At 38.5% G+C, this 7,753-nt stretch overlaps 1 long non-coding RNA gene across 1 annotated transcript; it reads right to left on the reverse strand.

Annotated features, from left to right (window-relative positions):
- Nucleotides 1-513: 513 nt before the first annotated feature.
- LOC124874898 lies at nt 514-1,023 on the reverse strand. Its single transcript, XR_007039913.1, has 2 exons — nt 650-1,023; nt 514-580 (listed from the first exon to the last, which is right to left on the reverse strand). It is a non-coding gene; the product is annotated as an uncharacterized LOC124874898 (long non-coding RNA).
- Nucleotides 1,024-7,753: the final 6,730 nt, after the last annotated feature.

Raw genomic sequence — 7,753 nt, forward strand, 5'->3', positions numbered from 1 at the left:
ATTTCTAACACTGAAAAAAAAAAACAAAAAAAAAACATGGGCCCTTTCTTAAACAGGAGATTTGCTCACTAGCCGTGCAGTGGAGTACTTCAATGTGGCCAATGGAGCGCTGAAACTATAAATGATGCTGTCCAGCTGTAAGACTGTAGTCTCTCCTACAAAGCTGGAGCGTCAGCAGATGTAACTGGTTCTGTTAGGCAAATGTTTTTCTTGTATATTTCTTTCAAATATTTACCTCATTTAATTCCAAATTCCTTCTTGTTTTAAAATTCCCTGGCTTGAAATTGTCTCTAACACAAATTAAATCTTAATCAGAAGCAAACAAAATCTCTTTTTGTGTGACAGCAGCACAGCCTTGCAGTGCGTAGCTCGGTGAACCTGAAGGATTAATGCTTTTTTCCCCTTTTCTTTCAGTTCAAAGTAGGCATGGGCTGGTGTTACACCTGACTGTGACTATCACTGTCATTTTGGCTGCCAATCTGACCCACATGCAGAAAACACTCAGAGAGAAAATGAAGTTTAACGTGTTTATCTGTTCACAGGTCCGATGGAGGTGGGATCTGAGACTGGAACCTCTCGGCTGCATGGAAAGGTAACAGGTAAGTAGAGGATGATGACAATGGGGATTTTGCGGTGTGAGATATCTTACAGTTTGTTGCAGGTGCTGGTTCGCCGGAGGGGAGTTATTCTGGGTCTGGTAAGTTTGGTAAGCCTGGTCACCCTGATAACTGATCCTTTGCACCGATCAGATCTTTGATTCGTTGTTTTCTTAGTGATTTGGTCCAGTGGTGCCGCTCACTGGAGGGTGGACAGGTTTCGCTCGCAGAAGCTGAGGTTATGGAGTCCAACGGCTGCCAGCAAAGCTTGACTGGAAATCTTGGCAACGAAGGTGAGGTCAGGTAGGTTCTTCAAGGAGCTTGAACTGGGTCCAAAACTGAACCTGGAAAATAAGCAAGGACAAGACTGATAAGTCAAAGCTTAGAATAAACATGGGTATCATAAACTCACCCAGTTGAATGTACCACAGAGGCAAAACACTCAGGCGTTGAAGTGCTGGCAGCATGCTCCTTATAAACCTCCCAGCTTGATCACGGAGATGGAGAACACCTGTCCAAACCCAACAGCACACAAGCGACACCTAGAGGCGAAGCAAAGTAAATAGCAGACACAAAAATACAAACGGGAACTCCCAGAGCCCGACAGTCATATTTTATGGAAGCAAATCGTTACCATATTTCAAATGAAAAAGCATTTTCAGAAATGCTTTTTCATTTTAAGAAAGTGGCTGCACTGTTTGACTCATAAATGAAATTAGTTATCAATCGTACTATTTGCATTTTAATTTTCTTCTTCAAGACTGCTCATTCCTTCACTAAATTAAAATGAAAAAGAAAAAGACATTTGAGATTTATTTTTCAAAATGTACCCCAGCAAATTGATACCAAAATTCAATTTGAAATGTAAAATTTGAAAATGAAAGAGCATTTACAGAAATGCTTTTACATTTTAAGAATGTGGCTGCATTATTTGACCCATAAATAAAATTAGTAATCAATCATCCTATTTGCATTTGCATTTTCTTCTTCATGACTGCACATTTTATACCATAATCAAAAAGAAAACAAAGCAGACATTGCTTTTTCGTTTTCGTGGTCTGCCCGCAAAGTACTGCCCAGAACTCGAAAACGAAAAAGCATTCCGAGCTGCGGGCGCAGAAGAGTGACGTCAGCAGCCGCTCTTCCTCAGCTCCCTGCTGACCGAGCTACCCATCTTGTTTGGTAGGGGGCGCTGTGCACGTCTGCATTGCATTACATTGCAAACGTGCCGAGAAATTTATTGAATTGCAGCAGGGCAGAGCTCAATTTGTGGCAGTGGCAGGCAGAACTGGAAGTTCCGGTGGCAGTTCCGAAGCTGCCACCGGAACTGCCACAGCCTGCCGCAGGGTGGCACGGGATTCCGTGAGGATGCCAGAAGGTGCCAGACCGGCTGTAAAAGCTTGCCAATGCAGTTGCCGCTGTTTTTGTGGAAGCTGATGCTGATTATCGGCAAACGGGATGTCATTATTGTTATAGCCTGTTAACCTTTAAATAATGATTTCATTATTGATTATTATTTAATAAACAGCTTTAGATCCATAACATAAGGTGATTGTATTTACTTGACATGGAAAATAAATAGCACTATGTGTGACGTGTTGAAAGGATGACAAAGATTTATTGCACAAACAGCCGGTTTATTATAGAGCACGAGCGGCTATTCTGAATTGTCACTCACAGAAAAATATAAATAAATGCTTAAAAACACGCTGGATGTCCCAGGCCATAAGGCTGCCACCGAAACTACCAGTTCTGCCTGCCACTGCCACAAACGAGCTCGGCCCTGCAGCAATTCAATCAATTTCTCGGCACGTTTGCAATGCAATGCAATGCAGACGTGCACAGCGACCCCTACTGAACAAGATGGGTAGCTCGGTCAACAGGGAGCTGAGGAAGAGCGGCTGCTGACGTCACTCTACTGCGCCCGCCGCTCGGAATGCTTTTTCGTTTTTGAGTTCTGGGCAGTACTTTGCGGGCAGACCACGAAAACGAAAAAGCAATGTCTGCTTTATTTTCTTTTTGATTATGGCATAAAATGTGCAGTCATGAAGAAGAAAATGCAAATACAAATAGGATGATTGATTACTAATTTTATTTATGGGTCAAATAACGCAGCCACATTCTTAAAATGAAAAAGCATTTCTGGAAATGTTTTTTCATTTTCAAATTTTACATTTCAAATTGAATTTTGGTATCTATTTGCTGGGGTACATTTTGAAAAATAAATCTCAAATGTCTTTTTCATTTTAATTAAGTGAAAGAATGAGCAGTCTTGAAGAAGAAAATTAAAATGCAAATAGGATTATTGATTACTAATTTCATTTATGAGTCAAACAATGCAGCCACATTCTTAAAATGAAAAAGCATTTCTGAAAATGCTTTTTCATTTGAAATATGGTAACGATTTGCTTCCATAATATTTGACCCCACAGGGCGCTGTTGTAAAGCTCTACCTAAGTGCACATGGTCATGTATTTTGACATGTTCTCAAAAAATTTAACAAAACATATAAGTTAAAGAAAAAGTTTTTGTTGTATGGCCAGCCACAATTTCTGATAGTTTTTACTAAAAAAGTCCCACTTTTGATAACATCAGAATGTGTGCCTGTCTCTATTTCAGCCCAGCATCTATGTCAGACATCAATTTATATTATGGTCACATTATCTGATAACAGCTTTAAAAATATGTAACCATCTGTACTTCAGTCCAGCTTCTAACAGCGCCCCCTGGATGGTCATCGGTGGTTCATGCTTAGTTACCTATGTCTTTCCCTGTGATGGATTGGTATCAGAGTTTAAAGTTAACAAGAACATATTATCAGAAGTTAAACTTTAAATATACTATACTTTAGGGAAAAAATTCAATCCACCCCAGATTAAACTGTTAAGGCCTTCCACAAATAGAGTTTATTTATAGACAAAAAGGAGTTATTAAAAGGAGGCTGCGTTGATTAGAAATAGTCTATTTTAAACACTTCTTTATTTTGTTGCAGATGCGATTTTTAAAAAAATCCACTCGCTGCTTCTGGCCACCAGGTGTCACACTTGACTACATAACCCACCAGTGTTTTTGCGCACTCGTGAGAAATAAGCTCTACCACCAGTAAAAACAGCTGTTTAATGCTGGTCTTACATGCTTCCTTAAGTTTAATTCAATTTAAGGTGAAGGTTTTGTCATCTGGATTTAAATGTTGGCGACGGTAACAGATTAACATTGCAGAAATTTATGATACTTGATCCGGACTCAGTCGATCAAAAGCTCCAGCGTTTCAACCAGTCCTTTTAAACAGGAACTATTGGACTTAACGTTTGTTAATCTGTAGTTGTGTAAATATTGGTTGTATAAAACAAATCTCTGATGGTATGTTGCATAGTATTCATAGGGACTGTGGTGAATTATTGGAGGACTATACAACTTCCTTGTATGTTTCCTGCATTACCCATGGGGATATAAACGTTTGAGTCTATATTCGAGATATTTCATGGCCAGGAGAGAAGATAAGAGGCTCAACTGAGACAGTACTAACAGCTATAGGCAGGGTTACGTTTTTTGGGGCTGCAGTGCTGTTCTCTGTGCAGCTGCTTTATAATTTGGTGGTGATTGATATATTCATATTTCATTAATGTGTTCTCTATTACATATAAAAGCATGGGGACGGTGGTTTCAGCGTTTCTTGGATGCAGCATCAATGGTTTTTTTTTTTTTTTAGCGATATTGTCACCATTTTGTTCATCATTCTGCATCTTCATGCTTAATTTCTGCCCAGATTATATTAAAATCCTGTTTTTAATGCACATTTTATTCTACTTCATCAGAAGCAAAAATAAATAAATGAATGAAAGCGACTCATGAAATGACTCGAGTGGGGTTTGTGTGTGATTCACAGAGGATGCTACATATTAGACAGTTTAACTGTAACAACAAACATCTTCCCAGGCGACCAAAACAGATCTTTGACACACCACAGGGGACGAAACAATAAGGCTATCCACCTATAAACATAATGTCTGAGGGCAGTAGTTTTAGCCTGATATTTTCCCTTCGCTTTATTTGGGCAGTTAATGACAGGCTATCAGATTCCTATCTCCCCTTTCCTGCTCTCTATCCCCACTTCTGCTCCCCGCTTTAGCCTGGAGGACTGCTTTGGAGAGCATCTGGAGCCAGGCTGTTGAATGGGGTTCATTCTTGCAGGGCTCCAGCGAGTATACTCAGGGCATAGATGCCTGTCCACAGTCCGTAGAGGAGGCAGAGCTGGCAGTGGGGGTGGGGAGAATGGATAAAACAAAAGGGAACCTTGCAATACAACTGCAGCTTTTACAAATGTGGACTTTTTACTTAGCTCTAGGATTAGATGATTTACTGTTATGCACAAAGTCTACCGGTCATGTTTCCCATGTTTCATTATATTCAATACTGTACAAACGTATGAAATGACCCCACATTTCTTTATACTTCTCCTTTTGGTAATATTTTCATTTGGTCTCAATGAATTGTTTCTGAAGATCTTTGATAGATTTTCTTTATACTTTGGGTGCTCTTCCCGTCCTTTTCCAGTCCATTTTTTGTACCTGACTATGATATCATATTGTGCAATATATGCTTAAAATAAGCAAAGGGGGCCAACGGTTTACCAAAGAAGCTTCACTCCTAAAAAGAAAATGTACAGTAGATGAACAGTATCCTTAAATCAGGTCTTTAACCCTTTAAACCTTAATAAATTGAATAACTTTGAGATAATTCAGATTACAAAACCCTTTTATTGCAAAACAAAAATATTTTTGAAACATCATCTGATTTTATCAGTTTAAAAAAAAAATCATAATCAGTACATTAGTCTTTGCAGTTTGACATTATATCCATTTCTCACTTTATGCATTTTTGAAGCTATTAAACAAATTTTTTCCATGCCTTTTTATAATGAGTAAAATATATGTAGCAACATATTTTGCAATACAGCAGAATGTTGAGGAAAAACTATCTTTGTTAAATATGTAGACATCTCACAAATATACACATCAAAAATCATGTGCTAAAGGGTCAGAAATTAGGAACAAAATCCAGCAAAGACCTGACACAGAACCTGAGTGATACATCAGTTAATGAGAAACACAACGTTTTCTGATAAAAATGTACTATCAAAACATTTCTCATGATTTATGAACTCTTAACAAAAAAAAATTCATCAACATATAAATCATGATTTAAGGACATGGTTATAAAATGGTTTGCTTAATGGTACTAATTGGACATAGAAAGTGCCAAAATGGTAAAGTGTGAGTTCAAAATCGGGTTACAAAGGGGTGAATTGACCTGGAAATCAAAACAAACTGTGTAATTGCGTCAGGCCTACAGTAAGAAAGGGCCTAAAGATTAAATTTCAAACTTTGCTAAGTTGCCCCGCTATGTGTAGACACAACACTGATTTAACCCGTAAATGTTTTGTGTCTCAAGGATTTAAAGGTCAGAGTTCAGTGGCTTAAAAAATAAGAAACATTCTTCTGAAAATGGTCACAATTTTGGAAGAATGTTTCTTATTTTCTAATGTTTCTTCAGTGGACAGAAAATGTGTAAAAAATCTAAGGAAATCCTAAGAACAAAACTTGAATGAGCTTTAGAAACCTTGGGGAAACATTGCTCAATACCATTCCTAAATATTACAGCACGATTTAGCTCCTCTATAGCAAATTATACATCTTTTACCACTTCCCTTCACATTTACGTGTAAGAGGAAATGAAAAAGTCGTTTAAGGTTTCACTTTCTCGTAAAACAATAATAAAGGGCTTCAGAGACTCCAAAACTCCTAGCAATGCTTTGCATTGTGAATGCAGGCATTTTCACTGCTGAAGGAGAAGTAGGTGGGTTTCGGAAGTCAGCTTTGGGGACTGTGTTACTGGAGCAGCTGAGAAGGTCCGTTTTCTATTTTGGAGAATGCTTTTGGACAACTGTGGTTTTAAACCACCGGCCGGCAGTGATTGAGTCATATCACTTCATAACCTTATGTTATTACCATGAGTAAAGAGACCGTTTCAGATTAATTTGAATGTTTCTGCAGATTTCTGTTTATGTTGTTTAAACCACAGATGTTTTCACAAATTGTCACATATTTCACATATTACAGGCAGTATTGGCTCCTCACAGAGCTTTTAAATCCTTGGGTATGCTGCTGGTTTGTTAGGCTTCCATCTTAATGCTCTCAAACATTTCTCCCGACTTCCTCCTTCTCACTCAATAAATTGTCAAATAAATCTTCACTTTTTGGACATAAATGTGAGACAGAGACTTGGTTGTTATCTCTACTTTTGTTATTGGTGGATTTGGTGTTATGCACTAATCCTCAAGTTCTGCATATCATCGTCACTTGCTCGTTCTTGGCTGCTTTGCTATCGTTTCTTTTTTTTTTTTTATTGCATTTTATTTTATTTTTTACATATTTCTCAATTTCTGACATGAGATTGAAGATTATGATCATGAGCTATAAGACCAAACACTGCTGGAAAGAAAAGACTGTAAAAAAGTCATTATACGTTAAGGGTGCACCGATTGATTGGCCGGCCGATTGATGGGCCCTGATTTCCTTAATTTTGGGAGATTGTGATCGGCCGATACTTACATTTGAAACCGATCCTATCCACTGATCTTATCTACGTATCTAACCTATTGTGCAAATTTTGTTTCTTTTTAAAATGTGAAAAATGAAAGATGAAAGACTAAAAGAACTGCAATGATCTAAACTTTTCATTTATATTTCAGAGGACTGCCTCATGTGCAGTTAAGTTTATGTGAAATTACAAAAATAACAGCTATATATATATATATATATATATATATATATATATATGTCCTCACCCTATCTCTAAGGGAGTGCCCGGCCATCCTACAGAGGAAGGTAATTTCAGCCGCTTGTATCCAGGATCTCGTTCTTTCGGTCATGACCCAAAGTTCATGGCCATAGGTGAGGGTAGGAACGTAGACCAACCAGTAAATCGAGAGCTTCGCTTTTCGGCTCAGCTCTCTCTTCACCACAACGGACCGACACAGTGCCCCCATTACTGTGGCAGCCGCACCGATCCGTCTGTCGATCTCCCGCTCCATTCTTCCCTCACTCGTGAACAAGACCCCGAGATACTTGAACTCCTCCACTTGAGGCAGGAACTCC

The sequence above is a fragment of the Girardinichthys multiradiatus genome, chromosome 1, assembly GCF_021462225.1.
Source record: "Girardinichthys multiradiatus isolate DD_20200921_A chromosome 1, DD_fGirMul_XY1, whole genome shotgun sequence".
In the NCBI taxonomy this organism is placed as follows: domain Eukaryota; kingdom Metazoa; phylum Chordata; class Actinopteri; order Cyprinodontiformes; family Goodeidae; genus Girardinichthys; species Girardinichthys multiradiatus.